Source organism: Vanellus vanellus (assembly GCF_965231255.1).
Source record: "Vanellus vanellus genome assembly, chromosome: 1".
In the NCBI taxonomy this organism is placed as follows: domain Eukaryota; kingdom Metazoa; phylum Chordata; class Aves; order Charadriiformes; family Charadriidae; genus Vanellus; species Vanellus vanellus.
In genome coordinates this window covers 112451711-112478821 of record NC_138905.1, presented here as the reverse complement: position 1 = coordinate 112478821, position 27111 = coordinate 112451711, and positions in this window count along the sequence as shown.

Below are 27111 nucleotides of genomic sequence, written 5' to 3'. Positions count from 1 at the left end.
TACTGTGCATTTATACTGTGCATTTATTATTTATTAGAAAAAAACAAACAGGTCCAGTATTGTTTTTTCTACAATAATGATGGTAATGATATTTGAAATTTACCCCAGGCTTTAATTTTCACATTATGAAATATGGATGCTTTTATATGCCTTTATATACAATTTGTAGTATAATTTATATAGTATTAAATTAAAAATACCATTTGTAGTTTTCATGTGTATTTGATATTTTTATATTAACTTGTGATTGATCTTCAATTCAGAATGTAACAGTAGTTGACTTCAGGAAGCATTTAATATCTCTACACTTAAAAGAGTCTTATGTAATAAAACAAAAATTAGGTTCAGTGTTAGTATGTATTGTTATTCAGTCAGGATAGGTAGTACTTTTTTGAAGTGAAACCTTTTTAATGAAATTGGATATAAAAGAGGAGTTTTGGAAAAATGCAAGTCGCAGGGTGGGGGGAGAAAAGTCGTAATGCAGTATTTTGCCAGAACATTCCATACTAGTTGTAGATCAAGCATCTTATGTTCCTGTTCTCATCTATGGAAGAAATCCTGTACATGAAGTATTCCCTATCAGAATTCACTTTCCCGTCTTTTAGAAATAAAACATGAAGAGAGACCTTGAATTTACTGTCATAATCCAGAGGTTTCTGAGAATTTCCCATAAGTTTTTACCCATAAGGCAGTACTAAGGATACACAACAATGCTTTCTTAATTTATCACATTTTACTTTCAGGGGAAACTGAAATTTTAATATATTTATTGTTACATAAATAATTTATTGTAGAAAACTAAAGGTCTTTTTCATTCAGAATATTTTTTTTAATTGAAAATGTATTTTCTTACAATGGAAACACCTGGAATACTGTGTCCTGCTCTGGAGCCCCCAGCATAAGAAGGACATAGACCTTTTGCAGCGGGTCCTGGAAGTGTTCAAGGCCAGGTTGGATGAGGCTCTGAGCAACCTGGTCTACTGGAAGGTGTCCCTGCCCATGGCAGGGGGGTTGGAACTAAATGATCTTTAAAGTACCTTCCAACCTAAACCCTTCTATGATTTTATGCATTAAGATCATTATAACTTAGCGTCACCTGACACCATAAAGATTCATACAGCCTTATCACCAGTCACTTAGCATACATGTGTCTTTGACAGCTCTAAAATATTTTCCTTATTTTATAAATGTCTTTGTAGTGTATATTGTTTGCCTTTGATTCCAAATTTGTGATGTTTCTTCAAGTGATTTTGCTTTCATAGCAGCCTTCTCTAACTGTTTGAAAGTAAATTCTGGTCTGTGGTTTCATGGATTCTTCTCATTCTCTGTATGGCTTGCATTTTTGGATAGTATGGGGTCTTTTGTTTGGGTTTTGGTTTTGTGGGTTTTTTGTTTTTTGTTTTTTGGTTTTTTTTTACAGCATCATTGTTTATACTTTGTCTAACTTCTGGTAAATCTGTCAGACATTGATTCCATGCCATTCATGCATCATAAGGTTATGACTTATTAGGGAAAAATGCCAGAAACCACATGGTAGGAAAACATCTGTATTGCTTCTCATTATAATGAGAGAGGAAGTGTTACTGGTCTTGCCATGACCTCAGTGAATCACTATTTATCAGAAAAGCTAGTATGCAGAGAGACAATATTTAATCATCTTGTTATCATATAATACAATATATACCATATTCCACTTAATTAGAGTAGCTGCCTTATTAGGATGTCTCCCAGGGATATCTGCTGATTTAGTCCAACGAGTGATAGCGAATAACAGTACCTGAGGCTTAATTGGAACACTATTATCATAAATCTCTCACTCCCTTTTTACTTTAGCAGGGACCACTATGACTAATACCACCTGATTAAACAGTGCTTAATTAAGTGCTAAAAATCATGATGATTTTATACCCGATGCAGTAGGTGCCAAATAGTAATGATAAGAAGAACCCTTATCAGGCAAAGACTTGCAACTGGTGGGAAGAAGCTGTGTTCATGATATTTTAATTACAGCAATCTTCTCCTTGAAATTAAAAGTTCTGAGTAGGTGTTGGATGTGACAGTATTAAAGATTAGTAAGTGAGTCTTCAGGTTCATGCTTTGAGCCAACAGAATTGGTGTACAGAAAGTACCAGTTATTTTTTTTCTTCCTCTGTGTGTGATGCAGAAGACAAGATAACTAAGAAGTTTCAGTGTATTTCAGACTGAACAGAATATAGTTATTGGGTGCAATGTTGTAAACGCATTTTGTGAAAAATGAAGACTGTATACCAGTGTCCCGATCCAGTGTCAGAGAGGTTTTCTTGTAATCCCAAGGATGAGATTAAGACGCTGAAGTCGGTCAAATGTCATACAACCTTTTACTTAATTCTCTTAACAAAACCGAGAAAGAATGGTAAAAAGGGAGGGGAAGGGAAGGTAAAGTGGAAAGAAAAGGGGTGTAAGGAAAGAAACAAAGAAAGAGGGAGAAAGTTCGCTACTGCCACCCTGAATCCAATGGTTTTCGGCTGAGTCTGGGGTCCGGAGATGCGTGCAGCAGGGAGGCGAGGAGAACAAAGAGAGTGAAGAAGCCCAACAAAAGCCTTATATATGGCTTGCTATCGACCTGAAGCGCTGGTCACGTACAAGCCTCTTCCTGCTCTTTTTGTGCCTTTAGTCCCCGCGCAGGCACACAGAGTCATCCACTTCCAAAACTGTGAAGATGATGGTCCTTCTGGAAGATGGAGGCATGGCAGCAATGTTGAGACAAAATCACATCTGCTATTAGTTCTCTAGAACCAGAGCTGAGCGTAATGTTTAGTACATAAATGTTAGTAGTGTAATGTATTGCTTGAGTAATCATCGCTATGATTAGACCTATAAAGTAACAGTGGAGAAATAATTTTGTGTACTAAAAAAAAATTAAAAATTACTTTCCTTATATGTCCTCTGAAGTATTTGTATGAAAAGCTGGCTGTGTTTTGGGTTTTTTTAACTGTTTAAAAAAATACTTCATGTTGTTTTGTCAACGTGAAAAGTACACTGGAAAATTGAGATTAGGATTGGTACTGAAATGAATGTAGATACAAAAAAGTAGTGCCTGCAGCTCCGGAAATCTTTGTATCATTCCTCATACTCAGAGTTTACTATAAACAATCATAGCAAATGGTTTACTTGTTCATAATTTACATTTGATATCTTTCTTAAAGTTTAAAGTGTAATATTAAAGAGTTACAGGAAAACTTTAATATAGTTTTACTTTAGACGTTGCTACACAGCAGGGGAAACTATTTTTGCTTCTTAATAGATGGAAAGTTGTTAGCAGTAATTTAGCAGATAAATATGGCAAACGCGACTCCAGGTGTAATTTCTTTGCTTGCCGTGGCAGATTTATAATCCCTGGTTAGGACCACTTTACTTCTGAAGTGATGAAGCTCCCTTTTAGGAAGACCTAAAAAATTGTCAGGAATTCGCTGCAGAAGAAGAAATCACCGGTTTGGATCAAGATTTCATGCGCTGGAAAGTAATATGGGATAATGTTGTAACTCTTTACACTAATGGAAGAAAAGAAAGGCTCTACACCTTGAGTTTTCTTAAAGCAACAGTGTCATCTCAAATTAAATGAGTGACTTAAAAGTACATGTATTTTCAGCATTATTCATTATGATATTATGGAGGTGCAGTTATAGTATGTCAAGCAGTGGTTTGATTCTGCTGTTAAATTAGTTTTGAGAATTTACATCCATTATTTTGTAATGAAGCAAAATGTGACTGTAGTGAAACAGACTGAATTCTGCTACAGGCTGGTTAAGCAGCTGTGTGTCATAATGCATGGCATGAACATGCTGTGCCACCTCTGGTACTGAGTTAACCTGCATCCAGTCAACACAAACTTCCATATCTCTCAGTTTAATCCAAGAAGGGAACTGAAGAAAAGCTGAGACTGGATACAAAATGCCTCTTACCAGAAAAGTGCTTCATGACAATGTCGTAAACAGAGGCATCCTGCCACGGTGGATTTGTGAAGAACAATTGTATGAGGAGACTGGTAGTAGACAGATTCAAAGGAGGGCAGTTTGGGTGAGATATTTTTGTCATTGTTAAGGAAGTAGTTATTAGGTATTGCATGCTACCAAGACAGTACATACCCTGCCGTCCTATTCTGGTCCTCATCTAGTTCCTAGGAGCCGAAACTCTGGATAACCTTTGGGTTGTAATTCAGCAATTGCATCTATAGGTTTTCTGACTCAAAAATAAATAAATTCTAGGATAAATGAGAAAATACGTGTTGATTACCAATGTGTAAATCCTCTCTTGCAAAATAATTTTAGAAGCAGACATTAGTAAAGGTAAGAAAAATGTTTCAGATGTTTTTGCAATGTGGCTTGTCACAGAAAATCGCACTATAAATGCTGCCAGGAGACTGCTTAGACTGGCACTGTGCTAAGCTAGAGCTGTCTAAATGAAGTAGGGAAATACAACTTTTGGGGTCACAAGAGTCTCATTAATTTGTGTGTGTATGTATGCATATGTATCCTAATCATATATTTGCACACATGATCATATTAAAGAGTTAGGGCATACAACAACTTATGAAGCATTCAAGCAACATCTTGTTGTGAAGTCCAAAAATGTTTGTTCCTAGCTTGAAACTGACCTCTTTGTCCAGCATTGTCTTTGGAATACCTAAATATGTTATGGAATGCAGTTCTAGCTCTGTTGACCATGAGCTTTTTAAAAATACATCATAGTTTTGTAGGCATTTAGTAGACAACATCTCCTGTTAAATTTGTATTTAGTTTTTCTAACTTATTCTGTGTAATAAGTAAGATCTAGTCTCTGAACTTCTTGGAATTAATCTAAAAATGTGTTATAAAATAAATTAGGTAATGCCTTTAGTTCTTTCTCTTCCCTTTTTGAAAGTGGCAAAATTAGGTTGCATTGATGACACAAACCCTAAAGTCTCTTGATAAATTTGACAAATGTGTATCTATACACTCCGAACTATTTTTTCATTGACTAGTGAGTAGATGAGAAAAAGGATTCCTAGACCTGATTGGTTTTTGTTTTGTTTTTAATAAAACCCACATGTGGGTTAACAAAAGCAAAACTATCTGTGTAAAGTAACATACTTTTTAATCCTTCAGCAGAACCTTAAAAAGGAAACACTTTATCATTTTTTTTGAGGGGAGAAAAAGGCAATCTTTTGAAAACGTTATTTTAGAGGGAGGGAGGAAGAAACCCCAAAACATTTCTCTGGTTTGAGGTAGCAAAAACTTTCTTATTTTGGTTGTGGATATTGCATTTATCCATAAAATATATTTTTCCTTACCTTTCACCACAAAAGATGAAAATAATATTTTAAAAATAAAAATCAGAAGAAGAGAATTTTGAATAAACAGTTTGCTATTTTTATGTGAGGAAAAAAATATGGTTTTTATAATTCCTAGTTATTTCAGAGTTGGCCTAGAAGATCATGTAAAAGTGAACAAAGTCCTATGTTGTATTTCTGACTTTGTAAAGAGATCATAGCGTACCAGGACTCTAGCTTTTTTCTAGTTAATACAATTTACTGAAATCAGATTTCCATAACCAGCAGGTTTCCTTCTTATGTCTCTATTTATATACTTGGTGTCTTTACAGTGGTGTGGAAATAATGTGTACTAAGCTATTAAGACAAAATATTTGCAGCACTTTGGTATAAGAATAGCACTATGTACTCGTGTTTTTTAAGAAGGCTTTATCTGAATAGAAGATGAAAATAAATGCAGGGATTGTATTGGATTATTTTTTCAGGAAATGAATGTTCCATCCTGTAATCTGAAATAAAAAGCAGTGACTCTAAAATGCTGGGCTATTTTCTTAGAGTTGTTGATGTAACTGATGATCTACCCTTGCATCTCTCTGCACCACCACCTCTATCCTATTGTGAGCTGGAATTGAGAATTTTAGTTGATAAGTTAGTAAAATTTATTATCTTTTACAGCTATATGGAAGGCAGATGTATGTACCTATTTCTAAGTGAGCTTTAAAATGAAGGAAGCATTTACTCAGGCAATACAGGTCTGGAAAGATTCTGAAAAAAAGCTGGGAAATTAATTTAAATTAATAAATGAAGTACAGTGCTACAGACTGTATCAAAGACTAGCCTCAGATTATAAAGGATGGAATTAAAGTTTATTGTCAAAACAGAATATTTAGTATTTTAATTTGCTAGTGTCCTGGTTTGGGGTAAAACAGGACCAATTTCGTTCAGTAACTTCACTTCTTAGCTAGTCCTCTTCTAACAACTGAAATTAACAACATATTGTGCAAACAGTGTTCACTCTCTCAGAGTGATAAGACCAATTGTTTATAGCTGATGCCCAGGCATGGTATGCAGAGAGGCTCTTGCTTATACTTATATTGCTATAACAGCCAAGGCCAACCGACTTTGTTGTTTGCCCCATTGGAGGGTCAAGAGCAGAAAAGCACAGTGGGGTCCCACCTGCGGGGAGGAGCGGACAGGACAGGTGACCCAAAACTAACCAACAGGGTATTCCATCCCATCTGCCTCAGGCTCAGCATAAAAGCTGAGGGATCAAAGGGTCAGGGCTCTTTCTTCAATGGCCGATGACTGAGGAGGACTCTGTTTGTCTGCCTGTGATCCCGATCCTGAATACAGATCCGGAATCCAGTTCCCGTCTGTCACTGAGTCCAGCCTGTGACTGCCCCAGTGCCAGCCGGTGTCATGATTGTCATCTTGGCACCTTGATACGGTTTTGTGTATATTTCATTATTTCTTTTAATTTTATTATTAATCTTTCATCAAAGTAGTTTGGTTCCTTCTAAACTCATAAATCTCTTTTTCCCTCTTCTGCCTCTCTTTTTGAAGGGGGAGGGGAGCATCTGTCAGTCCCATCTGCGGTCCCCCAGGTCCCCAGTAGCTGATTTGGCCTAAACCATGACAGCTAGGTAAAGGATAAGCAAAACATCTTTGTTGAGGTACAAAGTAAAGTAGAGGTGCATCGCTAAACTTTGATGCTGTATGTTCTTTACTGTTACTCTGAATGACTTTTTGCAATCACATGCAAACTTTTTCATGGCTGTTAAGCAAGTGTTCTTGTGAAATTTTCATCTCTTTCAATTTAAAGATATTCAACTATCTACATATAAAAAGCATAGACTTCATGAGAAAAATATATTATTTTCTAAAATCTGGGACCTCTTTGTGATTAAGTAGTTGGGTATGAACAACACAAACAATTATAATGAATTTTTTTTTAGATTGTCCGTTTGGATCAGTCCATTGGCATGGTCTTGAAGTTATCTCCAGCAGCACTACTAAAAGATCAGAAAGATGTTTGAGAATGTGGCAACAGGAACAAGTGGCTGGAGAGGTGACGAAGTGTCAGAAATCCTGGCTGCCAGCATGGCAGCCACGCCCCAGTTGTGAAACTCTGCCCTCAGGATTAGTGGCTGTTCCTGTAACACTGAATTAATGGTTTTCTTAGAAGTTCCTGATGTCTCTGGGTTTGGAAAACGGGCTTAAAAGATGGCTCCAGTTGCTCTTAATATTGCTGTTTTTTCAGAGACTGAAGGAAGAAAACAAATTTTGGAAAGGAGGACCACAATTCTACAAGAACTGTAATGAAGAGTATAAAGTATTTTTTGTTAATTATTATTACATGGCTTTAAAGTTTTTATTGTTAAGTTAATGATATTTCAATTAAAATGGACTAATCCCTGTGACTTCTATTATTTTAAGGCTGAAAAAATATTATGTTTAACTTCCTATAGTTGTCCCAGTAAAAAAACTAATTGGCCAGGTCCTCAGAGGTGAAGTTAATAATAATGTTCTACTCCTGAGGCTCTGTCCCAGTGACTGGGATCTACTGAGCACAAGTATGAATCTTAATAATCACTGATGTGCAAATATAGCAACCTGGTAAACTACTTAATTGCTAGGTTTGATTGAGCTTTTTATCTTTGTGATTAGAAATACAGACATTCATAAACACTTCAGTTGAGCCTGGAGGTTGCTATTTCCTATTTATTAGGTGGAGGGTGTTGTTGCATGAGACACAACAGAGCCCACGGCATCTCTTCCCTTCTGTGTCTTGGGTGACATTTTTAACACCACATGGTGATGACTAATTTCCGTATGACCGGGGACTTCTACTGCTAGCCAGATATTTGGCTGCTGCCCTAGACCCATGAGCTCTCCATTACCACTGGCAATGTGGGGAGCAGCATATGCCAGGTAGTGGAAAAACTGATAAGAGAGGTAGTGTGGGGTAGACTGAGGAATGCTGTACATTTTGCTGGGCTCAGTTTTGTTCCATTGAGACTTTTAGCTTTGTCTCCATGGTAGTCTTTTTAGCATCTGTATGCTACAGTCCCAATTTGACACTTTTTCAGGAGGACTTATTATCTCAGGCAGGTGGGAAATAAATCACGATTATTACCATCTTCCTTAGTAAAAGCAGGTCTTGCAATGGGCCACTGGAGATGCAGAAAAATATCCAGGGATGCCAGATATTGTTCTAGGAATGTTGTGGTAGAGCTCAAGATAGAGCTTTGCAGAATTTATTGGGTCATTTAAAGCATAACAAGAACTCAAGTTTATGATTTTGGTGGTAGCCCAGGTTCAGAAGTTTATCTGTTTAATCATTGTGCAGACCTTTTGCATATTTCCAAGAACCAAGAAGTCTGGGAACAGTAGTCTCAGATGTCTGGGACTAGCATGTCTTCATGAATTCAAGATGGTTGCAGCCACATCAGACCCAGCCTAACTACTGGAAACAACTGAACGTATATCCATCACGCTTTTCTATTCTTGAGTTCCTGGGACAGTTTTTAGCATAAGCTATAGCACTGGACTATAACTAGGTCTACAGATAGACACCTAGATGTAATGTCATTTCTCATAAAGAAACAACCCTCGTGACAATATAAAGTTGATTCTATACTGTTATCAGATCCCCAGTTTATTTGATAAATGCTCAATCTCAATTTGCAGCTGTTTGGTGAATAAATATTTCTAAAAAATCATGAAAGTGAGCACCATGTCAAGGTTCTAAGAACCTGTAGGTACATATAGTCTCCGGTACTTAAAGCTGGCCACTCTACTTCATGGGAATCTGCTCTGCACTTTGTACAATTTGCTGAACCAAAATTGAAAATTTTTATCTCTGACCTGGCTATTTTTACCTTGAAACTATGTTTTAATGAAAATATTCTTACCAGATCTACTGAAATCTAGTTCAACAATGTCTCTAATATGCCTGGTAGTTAAACTTCTGTATGCTTATCCAAATACTCCTGAAATATCTCTGCATCAAGAACATAGACACATTCAAATAATGATAGATCTCAACTTCACAGAAGTTGCTTTCTTGATATGATTTCTTTCACAGTATCACAGTATCACAGTATGCTAGGGATTGGAAGGGACCTCAAAAGATCATCTAGTCCAATCCCCCTGTCGGAGCAGGAACACCTAGATGAGGTTACACAGGAAGGCGTCCAGGCGAGTTTTGAATGTCTCCAGAGAAGGAGACTCCACAACCTCCCTGGGCAGCCTGTTCCAGTGCTCTGTCACCCTCACTGAGAAGAAGTTTCTTCTCAAATTTAAGTGGAACCTCTTGTGTTCCAGCTTGAATCCATTACCCCTTGTCCTATCATTGGTTGCTAATCTTTCTCTGATATGATCTTAATATAATTACTAAATACTAGAATTTGAAAACTACTTAAAAATATGTTAACATAGAATTAAAAACTTGTACTGTGCAAATGTGTTTGCACTTATTTGAATGAACACTTTTTCATAAGGATTATTTATGTTTCTCTTAAGCCTTCAGTCTTTTTTTTTTTTTTTAAAGAAAAAAATCAGACAAATACAGGATGAAATTCCATCACTGGAAGAAATAATGCAAATTTCAAAAAGTGTCAGATTAGTGTATGACAAAAAAAATTAAACCTTATATTATCATTGTAATACATAGCAAATGCCATAACAAATGTGGGTTTTGAAAGGTAATATTGTATTATTCATGTATCCTACTCTTTTCATTAGCTATTGTTTTGATCCTTCTATCTTGTCTACTTGTTGCTGTCACAAAAATTCTCCCTGCCAACAAAGTACAAATATTTTTTTTTTCTGGTTTAATATTAGTTTTTATGCACTGATGGTTTATTTTTGAAGGAAAGTCATTTTAGCAAGAGATTTGAATGAAAATAAGGAAAAATATTTTGGATGGGAAATAATACACAATATTGAGCTCGAGAAAAGGTTTGAAAACCTAACAATTGGTGAACTAAGAAAGGGAGAAAACATGTGTCTGGAAAACGACTATACATGTCAGCCCCCAGCTGGGTGATGCAGTTGATATGGTAGAGAGAAGAGATGTCATCCAGAGGAACTTTGACAGGCTTGAGTGGCCCCATGCGAATTCATGAAGTTCAACAAGGTTAAGTGCAAGGTCCTGCACATGGGTCAGGGCAATTATTTGTATCAGTACACATTGTGGGATGAAGGGATTGACAGCAGCCCTGAAGAGAAGGACCTGAGGATACAGGAGGACAAAAAAATTGGATGTGAGCCAGCAACGTGCATTTGCAGGCCAGAAAGCTAATCATATCCTGGGCTGCATAAAAAGCAGTGTGGCCAGCAGGTTGCGGGAGGCGATTTTCTCCCCCTGTTCCACTCTAGGGGACCCCAGCTGGGGTACTGCTTCCAGCGCTGGGATCTCCAGCACAAGAAAGATGCAGAACTGTTAGAGTGAGTCCAGAGGAGGGCCACAAAAATGATCAGAGGTCTGGAACACCCCTCCTATAAAGAAAGGCTGAGAGAATTGGGGTTGTTCAGCCTTAGAGAAGAGAAGGCTCTGGGGGCCTTGCTGTGGCCTTTCAATATATAATAGGAACTTATAAGAAAGATGGAGATAAATTTTTTATGAAGATCTGTACTGGTAGGACCAAAGGGTAGCTGTTTTAAACTAAAAGAGGGTAGATTTATATTAGCTGTAAGCAAGAATGTATTTTTTTTTATGATGAGGGTGGTGAGACACTGGAACAGGTTGCCCAGAGAAATTGTGGATGCCCCATCACTAAAACTGTTCACAATCAGATTGGACAGGGCTCTGAGCAACCTCAACTAGTGGAATATCGGGCATGGCAGGGGGGTTGGATTGGATGACCTTTAAAGGTCCCTTCCAACCCAAACTATTCTATGATTTCCAGTGGATTTTGAATCTGAAGTTAAAAAAGTTTATGAAAATCCTAACGTTATTCCTAAGAGAATAAAGTATGAGGATAGAATAGTTGGGAGCAGAAAAAAAAGTGCAGGAGGATTCAGGGGTAAGCAAGATTTTTTCCACTTAGTGAATAACAATAACTTTCATATAGATTGTGTAAAAGCCAGTCCCACCACTGTCACTGTAGCTCAGAACTTTTACTTAAAGATTCTCTGGCTTAGCACAGAGAATCACAGAATGGCAGAGGTTGGAAGGGACCTTTGGAGATTATCTAGTCCAATCTCCCTGCCAAAGCAGGTTTATCTAGAGCAGGTTGGAGAGGAATGCATCCAGACGGGTTTTGAATATCTCCAGAGAAGGAGACTCCACCACCTCTCTGAGCAGCCTGTTCCAGTGCTCTGTTGCACCTCAACCGTGTGAGTACAGAACTATGCAAGCAGTCTATTCATAAGTCAGTCCCAAGCCCCAGAAGTGCAATGCAGAGGTTAAGTGCTGATTTTTTAGCTCCCATATAAAGTTAATGTATCTGTAATGAACAATAGTAGTGTGAACCTGTAGTTGGAAGCTTGCCCTTAAACCAGGTGGAGTTAATGACCATTGATATCAGACTGGAAATCTCTGTCCTCTGTTCAGTGCATACAATGGACATGATCTTGGTGCCTTTTTCAAGAAAAGAATTAGTAGGCGTTCTTCTTGCTGTATGGATGCAGATGCTTAAGTATCCATAGGAGTCAAACTGCATAATCATGCTTGTCTATTTAGGAATTCCTATTTGCTTCAGTAAGTGACTTTACTTACTGTACTGACTGCTGTGAACCTGACTTTGAACCATTTAATTGCATCTGTATGTTCTGCCACAAGTTAATAGTGCAGATTTCACTCAAGGACTAAGGCTTTTAGGAGTCAAATTTTGACACGCTCAAATACTCTTCTGGATCCTGCCTTAAATCCTTTTTTCAAAATAGGGCTTTTAGCTCCAGAAACATGAAACATTTTTGTGTTTTGGGTGTCCTAGAAAAGCCCAGTATCACAATAGTTATGTATTCAGTGAAGCAGTACAGAATCATGGAAGGTAAGATACAGTAGGATGGGATGTTTTCCAGATTCAAGTAAGATCTTTCATTTTCAGCTACTGACTGAACCATTAAACTTTGTAACTGCATAGGTGTGGGCCAGAATATTCACTGAAGAAGCCTTTTAATTTTCAGTGCCTTTCAGTCTTCTCTTTCACTTCTGGAAGATTCATTATCCCCAAGTTCTTATGCAGACACTTGGCAAAGTTGATCTTTCAGTCAAAAACACTGTGAGCTTATATTGCCTGAAATTAATTTAAATTATATCTATGCAACTGTAATAAAAATAATTGAAACCTTATTGGATAATAAAAAAGACATATTAAAAGTTAAAAACTGGTTTTGCTGTAACCTGAGGATTTACAGCATAGGAATATATATTATTGTAATATGAATTTGGAAAATATCATAGAATCATAGAATGGTTTAGGTTGAGAAGGACCTTAAAGATCATTTAGTTCCAACTCCCCTGCCATGGGCAGGGACACCTTCCACTACACCAGGTTGCTCAAAGCCCCATCCAACCTAGCCTTCAAGACTTCCAGGGATGGGGCCTCCACAACTTCCCTGGGGAATTTGTTCCAGTGCCTTACTACCCTCACAGTGAAAAATTTTTTCTTGATATCTAATCTAAATCTACCCTCTTCCAGTTTTAATCCCTCTTCCAATTTTAACCCCTCTTCCAGTTTTAATCCCTTGTTCTATCACTACATGCCCTTGTAAAAAGTCCATCCCCATCTTTCCTGTAGGACCCCTTTAGATACTGGAAGGCCTCTATAAGGTACCCCCGGAGTCTTCTCATCTCCAGGCTGAACAACCACAACTCTCTCAGCCTGTCCTCACATGAGAGGTGCTTCAGCTCTCTGATCATCTTTGTGGCCCTCCTCTGGACTCACTCTGACAGGTCCATTTCCTTCTTATATTGGGGGCTTCAGAGCTGGGCACAATAGTCCAGGTGTGGTATCAAGAGAGCGGAGTAGAGAGGAAGAATTACCTGCCTTGTCTTTCTGGCCACACTCCTTTTGATGCAGCCCAGGACGCAGTTGGCCTTCTGGATTGCAAGTGCATGTTGCCACCTAATGTTGAGCGTCTCATCGACCAACATCTGCAAGTCTTCCTCAGGGCTGCTCTCAATCCATTCTCTGCCCAGCCTGTGTTTGTGCATGGGATTGCCCCAGCCCACATGCAGGACTTTGCACTTGGCCTTGTTGAACTTCATGAGGTTTTCACTGGCCCACCTCTCCAGTCTGTCCAGGTCCTTCTGGATAGCATCCCTCCCCTCCAGTGTGTTGACCAGTCCACACAGCTTGGTGTCATCAGCAAACTTGCTGAGCACGCACTCCATCCCAACATTCATGTCACCAACAAACAAGTTAAACAGCACTGGTCCCAGAATAGAACCTTGAGGAACGCCACTTGTCACTGCTCGCCACTGGGACATGAAGCCATTGACAGCAACTCTTTGAGTGTGACTGTCCAGCCAGTTCCTTAGCCAACAAATGGTCTATCCATCTTTCCTGATTTGAGATAAAATAGGACCAATTTTGTGGTCCCACCCCAGCGGGGGAGCATCTGTCATTCAGCCTAAACCACAACACTATCAAATCCATTTCTCTCCAATTTAGAAACAAGGATGTCACACAGAACAGTGTCAAATGCTTTGCAAAGGTAGATAGGTAGATGACATCAGTTGCTCTCCCCTTATCCACCAACACTGTGATGCTGTTGTAGAAGGCCACCAAATTTGTCAGGCATGATTTGCCCTTAGTGAAGCCATGTTGGCTGTCACCAATCACCTCCTTATTTTCCATGAGCCTTAGCAGAGTTTCCAGGAGGATCAGCTCCAAGATCTTGCCGGGCACAGAGGTGAGACTGACTGGCCTATAGTTCCCTGGGTCTTCTTTTTTGATCTTTTTAAAAATGGGGGTTATGATTCCCCTTTACCAGTCAGTGGGAACTTCACCCGATTGCCACAGCTTCTCAAATATGATGGATAGTGGCTTGGCAACTTCATCTGCCAGATCCCTCAGGACCCATGGATGTATCTCACCAGGTCCCATGGACTTGTGCACCTCCAGGTTCTTCAGCTGGTCTCAAAACTGGTCTTCTCCTACAGTGGGCAGTACCTCATTCTTCCAGTCCCTGCCTTTGCTTTCTGCAACTTGGATGATGCAGTCTGACCCCTTCCCAGTGAAGACTGAGGCAAAGAAGTCAATGGGTATTCAGCTTTCTCCATGTCCTCGGTGGCCAGGTCTCCCATTTACTTCCTGAGTGGGCCCACATTTTCTCTAGTCTTCCTTTTGTCATTGTCACTTATAGAAAGCTTTCCTGTTGCTCCTGATGCCCCTGGCCTGATTTACCTCTATCTGGGCTTTAGCTTTCCTAACCAGACCCCTGTCTGCACATACAAGTTCTCTGCATACCTCTGAGGCTACCTGTCCTTGTTTCTGCCCTCTGTAGGCTTCTTTTTTCTGTTTGAGATTGTCCAAGAGCTCCTAGTTTATCCATGCAGGCCTCTTGGCATTTTTGTCTGACTTCCTCTTTGTTAGTATGCATCGCTCTTGAGCTTGGAGGAGGTGGTCCTTGAATATTAGCTAGCTTTCTTGGGCCCCTCTTCCTTCCAGGTCTTTATCCCACTGTAATCCAGCGAGCAGATCCCTGAAGAGGCTAAAGTCTGCTCTCCTGAAGTCTAGGGTAGAAAGCTTACTGTGCACCCTCCTTGCTGCCCTAAGGATTTTAAACTCCAACATCTCATGGTCACTGTAGCCAAGGCTGTCCTTGAGTGTGACATTCCCCACCAGCCCCTCCTTGTTGGTGAGAACAAGGTCCGGCATGGCACCTCTCCTCATTGTTTGCTCTATCACTTGGAGAAGGAAATTATCATTGACATATTCAAGGAACTGTCTGGATTGCTTATGCCCTGCTGTGTAGTCCTTCCAACAGATACTGGGGTGGTTGAAGTCCCCCATGAGGACCAGGGCTTGTGAGGCTACTCCTATCTGTGTATAGAGGGCCTCATCCACTCGGTCTTCCTGGTCAGGTGGCCTGTAGCAGACCTCCAGAGTAACATTACCTGTCCCTGCCCTCCCTTTATTCTTGATCCATAAGCTCTCTGTCAGCTCCTCATCCATCCCGAGGCAGAGGTCCATGCACTCCAGCTGGTCTTTGACATAGATGGTGACACACCCTCCTTCTCTCCCCTGCCTGTCCTTCCTGAAGAGTGTGTATCCTTCTATTTCAACACTCCAATCATATATATGATACAGCTGTATTTTGCATTTGGTACAATCTGATGAATACATACAGTTGAATAAATATCACATTATAGATCTATTCTGCTTTTTAATTTCATGAGAATTCCATTTTAAAGTGCAATAACCCAAAGGTCAGACACAGAGGATAAGTATGTTAGTAGCAATTGCACCAAATTATTAACTCAAATTTACTACAGCTTTTAAAGCTTGTCTTAATGTCAAGCATAGTGCTGGAGAACTAATAATACTAATTGAATTATGGTTCTAAAGTAATTAGACTTTCAGGATAAACAACATTATTTTGTGTATGTATGACTCTTGCTGGAGATGGTAAGCTCTACTTCATTAATTAATAAAGAACCCATATGTTCTGTTTTTAGTGGTGCTGGAGGCTGAAGTATTTTGTTTATCGACGGATAAATCTTTTATAATGGTTTACCTCTGAAAGCAGATGAAGGATATGCATCACTTTTGTGACTTCCGCAAGACATTTTTTAATTATAATTTCATATCAGCATTTGTATAAAATGTCTAATACAAAACGTGAATAGAAAGTAGATTGAACTATTTCAGCAAACTGAGTAGTTGTTAAGTAATATTATGGGTTCTTCTTGAATTAAATTAGAATGTTGAGGTCAAATCATCAGTCAACAATTTAAATTGATTTTCCATCACTAGAAGTTTCTATACTGTGTGACTTAGATAAACTGTACTTAGAGAAGAATTAGTCAAAACTAATTACTAATAAACTCCCCCTCTTCATATTATTTTTGTTGTCATTTAAATCTGAATGTGTCTGAATTTGGCTGAAACCTTTGATGAAGATCCTTTCAGATACCTATAAGCTTCTGATAAATAACATCATGGGCATCTATTATCTCCTGATTAGTTTGGGGATTTTTTAATCTTCAGATAAATCTTATACACACACACAGAGGTCTACTTGTCCTTACTTCAACAACATTTGAGAATGGTAATAAACAGGTTTCCCAGCCCTGGCAGTAGACTGCTGTGATCCTCTTTCCCAGCTGTGTCAGAACATGCAATTCTATCCCTCCCAGTGCAGTAAGAGTTGTAAAAAGGAATATCAATAATTTAGGAAAAGATAACTTCAAAACAAAAGCTGTAATTATGCAGCTACCCTCAGTCTATAGACAGAAGACATCTTTCTTCTGATTGGTCCTTCCTTTGGCTGAGTATCTCAGCACATCTCCTCAGACATCGTGTTTACCAGCTCTCCTTGGGAAGCTTCTGGCAACTCACCTTTTTCTCAGTACCCTCTTTTTCACTTTGAGCTATAGTCCCAGATAATCTGTAAACACCTGACACTAGCTAAAGATTTAAAGGATGATAGATCCATGTAGATCTCTGTATCCAATGGCTTGAGCCGTTGTGCATTATATAGGAAACACACAGTGTTTATATGGAAAGTGATTGTGGAATTATTACATTCTACTTTCATCTACTATTGAATTCATATATTATGGCATATGGCAATATTCTGTGACTTTATTATCGGTTGTATTGTCTAATTACACAGAGAAAAAGACTGTATATCACTAATTTGGTATGCTTACCTAATCATTTCTGATCTAATCCTAACCTAATAACAGTTATTAATATTTACTACCTTAGCTTTGATCATACTCTTGTTTCCTGAAACCATGTAATTTTTGTTAGTGGAAGGACTATCTAGTAATAAAGGCACTTTAAATTATGGTGATATGAAAACTTTCATGTTTTTTTTAGAGTATTGTTTGGGTTCAGTATGGTTTATTTTTCAATTTACTAAATTTGAATTTACTAAATTTCAGAAGCATTGAACATAAACGGTGGTCTTTCTTTGCAAGGGCAACCAAACTTCACATTGAACTAACTAGGATATGTTAAACATAGTACGAATGTCCCTTTTCTTTGTATGTGTAGACTCTTATCCATTCAGTTCTTATCACTGACTAATTGTATGGGAGCACCCAGCCAAACCTGTTTCAGAGCACAATAGGTGAGGTGCAGGGAGTTGTCATCCGACTCAGCTCCATCTCCGCCTTGCCTTGTCTATGCAGAGATAACTTGGGGGGAGCTGCAAAACAGCTCAGCCCGGGGTTATCTCAAGATTGCATATGAGAACCGAAACCAAATGGCCCTTGACAAACAAAATGCCCTGAATCCCATCCCACCACTATTCCTGTGACTTTGAGCGCCAGACATTATCGCACTACCAGAGATAAATATCCCAGATAGTGTAATCCATTTAGGCATAACCCTGCACCCTCACAGAGTCAGGAAATATAAACCGCAGGGTTTGGGGACAAAAGTGGGGAATCCTCCAACGATACAGCTGGCCTGTAGGAGATCCGTTCCTCCCCCCCCCCCCCCCCCCCCCCCCCCCCAGGACGCTGTACAGGGTAACTTCCCAGGGACTGAGCGACCTTACCTGAGAGAGGGTAAGTGACTAAGAAACATACGTACGGTATATGGCATGCTTTTAAGTTTGTAGTTGGTGCATTCGTTTAAGGTATTAATATCTAGCGCGCTTGTGGTTTGTGTTGTTACTTGGGCCCCCTAATTTCTTTTAAACCGCAACAGTGTAATCGTCATTGTACACCTAGAACTTGCAATAGTGGCGTATTGGACCTGTGAGCGAAGTCCAAATAAATTGTTAATTTGAACCTCACAGTGAAGTCCTTTTTCACATTTCGTCACACTAATATTTTCTTCTAATGTTTGAAAGAATTATATGTTTAAATTGTTAACCACAGATTGCCATAAAAATATGCTGAGAACATTGCCTGCTTCAAGTAAAATGCTGGTCTGGTCTGGTGTCATCAGATTCTTGTGTATGTGTCCCCAAGTATTATAGTAATTTCATTTATGAAGAGCTCTGTACTAATACATGTGGTTTCATTTCATTAATTGCAGATTAAAATGGAGGTCTCAAGAATGGCTTTTGAGGCAGAATTCAACATACTGGCAGAGGATGAAGATTACTGTAAATATTATTATGCACTGGGAGTTCTTTAGCAAAATGTATATCAGTGAAGCATTTGGAAAAGTATTGCAATAACCCATATTAAAATTTAGAATTTAAGTAGCCTTTCAGTAATGAGATATATATTCTAGCTGCAAGATACATATAGACTTTTACCATTCCCTATATTTAGTGAAATTAAATAAATAGAATGTGGCCACTACCATTTTTGTAATTATTAGATTATTTTTAGGCAATGCACTGTTCACTGAGTGTGGAAATTATGCTGAATACTAGCATAACTCTCAGCTGAATCATTGCAAGCTCCAGCTATACTGAAAATGACTTTGACCTGTGTGTAATTACTATGTATGTTTAGACAGATTATGTTGCTCATATTCTTCTATCTGTACACTCTCTTTGTTCATATGGAAAGATTGTATTGGTAGCAGTGATATTTATGCATAATTTAGTTCCTCACATGAAGAGAAACTTCATGTTCATAAAAGGTTGCACAAGTATTTCTCATTTGGAATTAATGAAAATACCCAAAATAGAAAGTAGGTGACACTCATTTTTAAATCCAGTTCAGTCTTAACATGGTTTGAGAGTCCTACAAAACATCTTTACACAGCTGTGTTTCTAAATTTAGATAATGGGTTGTCTTTTAGAAGTGCTGTTTGTTGTAACCTAGGACATATGTAAGAGGCTATTGCCACAACAGTCCAAACACTTAAAGTCTTAATAAATCAGATGTTACCAGGTTTTGCTTCATTTCTGATTGGTTCCAAAGTCTGCCTATTCCTTCTAATACAGCAAAATCTCATTTGTGCTACATGTTTGTTTTGTTTTGTTTTGTTTTCCCCTTAATTCTTCAAGGCTTTCTAGAAAATAAGTCATACTGCCTTAAATCTCTGTGGTGTTTTCTTCCTAATTTTATAATTTCCTTCTTGTTAATCCTATTTAAGATCATATTATTCAAGGTAATTGCATGCCAGCTATTTCCTGTAACACCTGGTCAATTTTTTTATTGCCAGATGGTTGTGATGATGCAGAACAGAACACTGGGATGTTGCAGTAAATGTATTTGGGGGATGCTATTAGTGAAGTGTTTTGTTCGCTCTTTTTTGACTTGAAGCTACAAAGAACCACCTCTGAGACACATTTGCCAGTTCTGGTCACACTGTATCTTCCTGAAAGATGATAATCTTGGATTATCATTAATACTTTGTCGTCTTTTCTCAAGTTTTTTATAGCAGTTACTGGAAATAAGTAATCTCAAATTTCTCTGAAGTCAAATTTCACAGTTTATGCATTAAAAAATAATAACAATAAAATCTCTCCCTCCACCATTTGCCCACTGCTGCATGCAGCCTATTAATGTAGAAGAAACTTATCTCACTCTAAGAGACTTTGGTGAATAATTACCTTTCAGACCGAGCTTGCCCTTTATAATCTTTTTTATTTTACTCTGTTTGAAATATTATTCTGAAATTACTTTTGAAGCTGATTTTGTTACTTCTGGACACTTCTGTAAATAGGAGTTGCATGGATCAAAGAGGCTTAACATCAAACTACTTGAGCTCAGTATCAAATAACTAATCTTGGTGCAGCAAATAACATATTCCCTGATGTGATGGAAAAAGCTTGTGTACACTGCTGTGTTTTTTTTATTATAAGTATATATTTAAAGTATATCAATCTGCTGCATTTCATAGAGTTTCAAAATTGTCATAATAAAGTGAGGCATCAGGGATTTTTTGCCACTTATCACCTCTTCTTTGAGCATTTTTTTCAAATATAGACATGTCAGGGGGTCATGGGTGACTTAGTGTGAGCTAGTCACAAGGGCAGAGCCATATCACTCAGAGACATAATGTTTTTAAATAGTTATGAAGAATGATGGGTGCACCAGGTAGACAGTGATTTCTATTTTGCAACATGCTTGCACATCCTGTATATATACACTCACACTGGTGTGGTCCTCTGTGGTCCAGCTATGACTTATTCCATGAACCCAAGGAAAGGGGCACTCGCTGCTGCCCCTTGGTGTGCCAGGCCCTGCCTGGTGGCCCAGCCCCTAAGCATTGGCATCCCTCCAAAGTCTTGGGCTTCTGTACCACGTCAGGCCCCTGGGCATCGATGTACCCCCCTACGGTGCTATCATCTTCACTACTGCTTTCTAACTTCACCCTAGGCCAATCTCTTTGACTTTCTCCCTCTATATAAAACCAATTAGTAATTATTACCTGGGGTACTATTACATCCTGGCCTCCCCTTGTGCTCCAAATGTGTCACAAGGATGAGAAACCTGTTAACAGTCCAGCTGTGCTTCTCTATTTCTTTCCTGTGTGCACCTAACACCTTAGAGCAGGGCAGACGTAGGCCAGAGCTTTTGTGCAAACTGTTCCCAGAACAATCATGTGTGCTTGGTTTGTTTTCTCAGCGCATACCAGCATCCTCTACTAAATCAGAGCTGAGCAGACATAGTCAAAGTCTCGTTTATCTGTGCAGTACTTCACCACAGGAGGAGATGAACCCTGTTTTCTTCATGACGCTGTTCATCTCACAAGGTCTGCCTTAAAGTAATGTGGGTAATTTCAGGCACAAAGACATGGAGTTTCAGGCTTTGAATTTTATACAGAGATGATTTATGTTTTGCCTGACACCCATTTGAAAAGATGTCAGGGTAGAGAAGATCATACAAAAGAAGAAATTTCCCATTATACACCATCTGCACTGAGCTGCCTGTCTGCTAGAGAAGAGAAGTTGTAAACCTGACTGCTTAACACAGGTTTACAGCTTTACATTCCTGCATCATATGTAAAGTGGCTGCGATAGTGTGGTCAATAAAGTCAATGTATTTGTTTTATAGAAATAAACCTCTTAGAATTGGTCTAAGTAGCAGACTATTATTTTCTCGAAAGGGCATGTCAAAGATGATACAAATAAACCACAAACTTTGCATCAAGGTCCCTTCTGCTCTGTTGCATTATAGTTCTTGAGGCTGCGGGTAGGCTGCATGTCTACTTCCAGCCAGCAAGGGCTCCTGTCCGAATCTGGAAGACAACAGACCTTTCTCTCGTCCTTTCTTTGCACTAATAATCTCTGAGATAATGCTAGTTAATTCTATTTGTAGTAACATACACTCAGTTCACTAAGATTTGGGTATAAAATTGAATACATGTAGTTTCTGTCTTGCCCATTTTCCACTTGTTTGTTGTTTTCGTTACAATATTCTTTGCCTTTGCAAATCTGCATCCCCTCTTCCTCCCCCCCCCATCTCCCCACCAGACTCGTTCTCTCTTCCCTTTGTTGATAGTTTTGATCCTACACAGTTCTCTCTGCCTCATGTCTGCTGTTTTGCTGTTTAAACAAAACATCTCCTTTCTTCTCATTGAAACAGATTCTACCTTCTGCCCACCCCAGTAATCTTCATTTCAGTTATGGCTCCCTTCTCCTTCCCACATTCTTCTCTTTCACATACATTGTTTTGTTGTTCCACTCACATCACGACTCTGTCTTTGTCACTGTATTCAATTTCTCCCCGGCTTCATGCCTCTCCCCTGAATCTGTTTCTGCCATTCTTTCTGCATCTTCCAGAATGCTCAATGTCATCTTTTAAAAGATCACTAAATCTTAATCGCATCCTTTTCTTTTCAGCCCCTGACTTTTACAGTGCAGAGAAAGGGGAAAAAAAATAGCAGCAGAAGGTGAAGTTTAAGTCTGGAGAACAGAAACATTTGCAAGGGAGGAGGTTTCCAATGGTGTAAACTGAAATGTCACACACACTGAAAATGTCACATAGATGTCCATATTTCAGAAGGTGTTCTAACATCTATTTTCTACTCTGTTGCTTATCCAGACTGTTAAATCCAGACTTATGAATCATTTCATAATTAGAATTAACCCATAGTATACCCCTTCCCATAGTTTTCAGTGCAAGTTTTCTACGGTCTCTATATGCAAATATAATCTTTTGTATATTTTCTGTGATTTGTGCTACAACGAAAAAGGAAGAAAATTATGCTCTGTTTTCCGAGTATAGTATTCTTAAGAGATTCTGTTTTGACTTCTGCTTTCTTCACTCATTTTGACTCAGAAATGCAGTTTTCTTTCTAGTATTTAAACAGTATGACACAAAAATATGAAGTAAGTTTAGGTTTTCAATGCCTTCTTAAATTGCCTCTTTCAAAAGTCTGAAAGAGAAACTACTTATCCACTTTTATGGATACTTCACTGGTCAAAACGTCCATATACTGAGATCAAAGAGGAAAGTTTATTCTTACTTGAGGATGTCTTACTAAAAACTACCAGTATCCTCTCAGTTTCCTCCTGTTGAAATAAAGTGCATATTTCAGTCTATCTTTGCTACTACAGAAGAGATGAAGTTTTGGACTTAGCAATAGTCCACAGGAAAAGAGGTATTTGGACTATAAAATGTGTATCTTGAACTGTATCTAGAAAGATGATAGAAACTAGTGAAGACCCTGGAGACCAGGGGTATATCATCCACTGTGAAAGGATGGATGTCACTGAGAAAGGATGGATGAAAGAAGGGGAGAGAGTGTTGAAGTTCGTAACCAGCAGGTACTATACAATTCTTTAGTGCAGGCTTCTAGATAATAAAAGGAATTTTAAAACATAGGTGGTAAGCTGAAGCCTGTTTTATACTTTTTATTCACTGTGTACCTTGTCAAAGATTTGAAAAATAAATATCCAAACTGTGGCAGTCAAAGGAGACGGAGCAATTTTAAGAACTTTCTTTTTTTCAGTGAAACACTGAAAATCTTTGAACCTTCCTTTTACTTTTTTTTTCTGTTTCTATTTTAGTTATATCAGGTAATGAAGATAGAAATGGCAGGCTTGACTTTTGAGTCTGAAGTAAGCTAGAATCTCATTCAGAAAGCCATCAAAATTGTAAGATAAAGCTTAACAATGAAGCGATGCTTTCTATGCATTCAAAGACAGTCTGCACAACATTTCAAACTACTTACGACCACTGACAATGTTTCGTTAGCATGATCTTGAATAATGTTTCTGGCACTGCTATTGTCTAATGTAGTATGTTCAAAATGGGCATTAAAACTAAATTTCTTGTAACAACATATGGAAAATACCAACAGGAAAAGAAAGAATATAAAACTATTGAAACGTAAATTGTACTTTTGAGCTGATAGGAGGAGTTCATGTCAGCATTTGAGAGCAGTAAACACGGCCCCTGTCCTCCTCATGTCTCCCATCTTTCCTGACTATTTTGAGCAATGCTTTGCTGGTAAAGCATTGCGCTGGCATCAAAAGTTGGCAATATTATTTTTCTTCTGTAGTGGCGAGTCCAGCAGTCTTTTTGCGTACCTGTGGCAGTTATCACCATCTTTTTGCAACCCTAAGCCACCACTTCCATAACCATTTACTCACAGATGAAACTGTTTGTGTTGCCGCCTACCTCTCATCTTCCTGACAGTTTGTCCTCTGCATCAGACAAAGCAAAATCTTCTATAAAACATTTTTAATACCTCAAAATTCCAAATCACTCAAAATTTCTTACCAAGACACTTCAGTAATTTTTTGACTGGCTGGAGGAAGGCAAGATGGAGAGGAGGGGGAAGGTTAACACATCTATATAAATTTCCGTGTAATGCTCTATTATATCTTTGTTCTACTTGGTCTTCTGCATGGATTTTTTAATTAATTCTTTGGAAAGTTGTTTATCTGGTGTTTTCTTCCTACTCGGTGATTAACAATGCTTCTACATTATTAATTATGGTTTAGGCTTAATATTCTGGAAAGATGTTTACTGAGAATAATTTTATTTTTTTTTATCAAACAAGACTAAAGATTATATACCCCAGATAAAATACATGCAATTTCCTGTGAAAAGTCTTGTGCTTTTGAAATGGAAACTTTTTGCATATTCATGTTTTTTTCTCCTGCAAATGTCTTTTTAGCTATTTAATAAAAAAAATCAGAACATCACCTTTAAAATGCCAAATTTAAATATTTCACCTTTCATTTTCCTTTCTGAAAATCCCTTTTTGACATGTTTACCCCAAATTTTTGGATAATTAAGTTTGCTTTTTTTCTGCAAATAAATTACTATTTTAAAATAACTCACAGTTATTTCAATATATAGAGGGGATTTTGGCAGATTTTAGAAAGCTGAGGTGGGCTGTGAATTGAGCATAGAAAACTGTTTACAGGTTTGTGGCAGTCTGCATTCTTTATTTGATGATTTTTAGACTTTTTTTCTGACATGTAGAACTTTTTGTAATGAAAAAGTCTTTTGCTTTGCAACCTCTTTCAATCTTAGTTGTTTGTTTAGCAGAAATTTTAGGGATTGTTTTTTCTCTGTAAAAGTTTTCTTGGGATGAGCAGTCTGCTCTGGCAGACCTTCAAAGACAATAATCTTCCTCATTCCCATCTAATTTAACCCCTGGAATGCTGCCTTCCCTCTGCACATTTCACACTGTATGAACTTCAGACTATGTAGACAGCTTATAAAATGTTAAATTAATTATTGTAAGAAACAGATAAATGGTAATGATGACTCATATTCTTCAAAATACCTGACTACTCTTTTTTAGGACACAAAAGTACAGTTTGTTACTGTCTTCAAAATTTATTAACATAGTATTATTATCAACACAGTAAGAATAAAAAAATGAATATAAATATCATTTAAGAATTAAGAGCCAGAATCAAATTTAAATTCCAGTGATACATGATATACTTGAATTAAACTCCCTCAGTGTTTTCTAATAGTATTCCAGTGAAGGGGTCACTGTTCTTTCTTGTTGGTTTAACATGTTTTTTCTTACTTAAGGAAAGATTAATAGAAATAGAGAGTTTGCTTTATAAGTGTGCTTATGTTCTGAGAGTGTCTGAAATGATTCAAGGAAGGTACAACATTCTCATAAACCATGGTTGTGAAAAAAGAAAAAAAAAACCAACAAAAAAAACCTCACAGTAAAAAAAAATAATTTTCAGAATCCAAGGTATTCCCAAGTGTTTTCTATTCGGAATATTAAGAACTAATACACTTAATATTTTTTCTTTGTTATAACCCTGAACATTTCCATAATATTTTTATAGTTACATATTTTTAACCTTTGTATTTAATGTACCCTCTTAGCTTTTTTAAATTTTATTGATTTTCAATTTTTAATATATGTTTATTAAATACTGGTTTTATCAGATTCTGCTCGCACAAATTGACAATTTTTAAAATTATTTGTAGCTCATTTAGTCCACACTGAAATAGCTTTGAAGCATCAGTATTGTTCTAGCCTATGCACCTGCTTTTTCTGGAAAATTTACTATATTTCTGGACTGATTTAATAAATATTTTTATTACCAAAATTACCCAGAAAAAATGTTTCTATTCACATATGCCTGCCTGCTTTGGTTATAAAGTTTAAACGTTCACTTCTGTCTGAAAAGACAACAGAGCAAAGATAGGGAAGAAAGTGGAAAGAACTGACTGTGCAGCTTCTCTAAAGGAAAGTCATGAAAAGGTGTAATATGTTTTGTAGTTAAATAGTTTCAGTATTTCAGACTGAATTTTCTGAAAAAGGTCTAGACAGTAAAGGAGATCTCCTGTTGCAGAGTAAAACATTGAGTGACCAAGGTCAGTTCTTCAGTACAGAAACCTCTAGGATGCCTCATTAACTGAACAAAAGTAGAAGCAGTTCACCAGGCATATGACTGGAAAAGAAATTCCATAAGAAACAAGAGATTTTTCATATTCCTGGTATTTAGTATTTATCCTCCCCCTTTCTAAAATTTTCTACTGTGCCACGTAAAAAAAAAATGAAGAGTTTAAGAGGTGATTCATATAAACTATACTTTTATTAATGTATCTCAAAGATTTACTCAGCAAGAAATCAAGCATTTCAGACCGTCATTCCTTTTTTAGCACTTCCACTTGTTTGAAGGTTGCTATTAGATTTTCCTGTTCGAGCTGTGTATTTGTTAGCCAGTGGTCTTCTGTGTTATGCTGGTTGCATACACCTTTAACTTATCTCTCTATTTGAAATTCACTCAGCAAGAACTGCTTTCCAGTGCTTTCTATTTTTAGCGCAATTTTCCATCTGCCCTGTCAAGCTGAGTAGTTCTACAAACAATGATATGTTTTCCCAGCTTGGCTTTGATTCTCAATTAAAACACAAATACAAGGCAAAAAGCATACTTATTCATTTTTATGTACCCTGAATGTTCATGCACTCGAAGTATAAATTTTCTATGCAGTTTCCTACGAGTAGGCAAATATAAAATATCAGTTCCTGTAGTTTCTGAAGTAGCATAACTTCATAAATTTGAAATTTGCTTGTAGAGTGAAGATGCTGATAAAGGTTGGCAGGACTAGCCCAGATGTATGGGTTTCTTCCCCCCTCCCCCCTCCCCCCCCGGGTCCTCCCACAGGAAGGAAAAGCCAGGGGAGTGGTAGATTTCCTAAAACCTGGAATGGATAGAGGAATAGTTTGTCCAAATGTACACTTTCAAATTGCATTGGGTTTTTTTGCATTTTATTTTTTGTTTTACCCGGTGTGTTCTATTAAAAGAGAGAGATTTTTAAGAGAAGTACAAATATTTACTTTATCTTT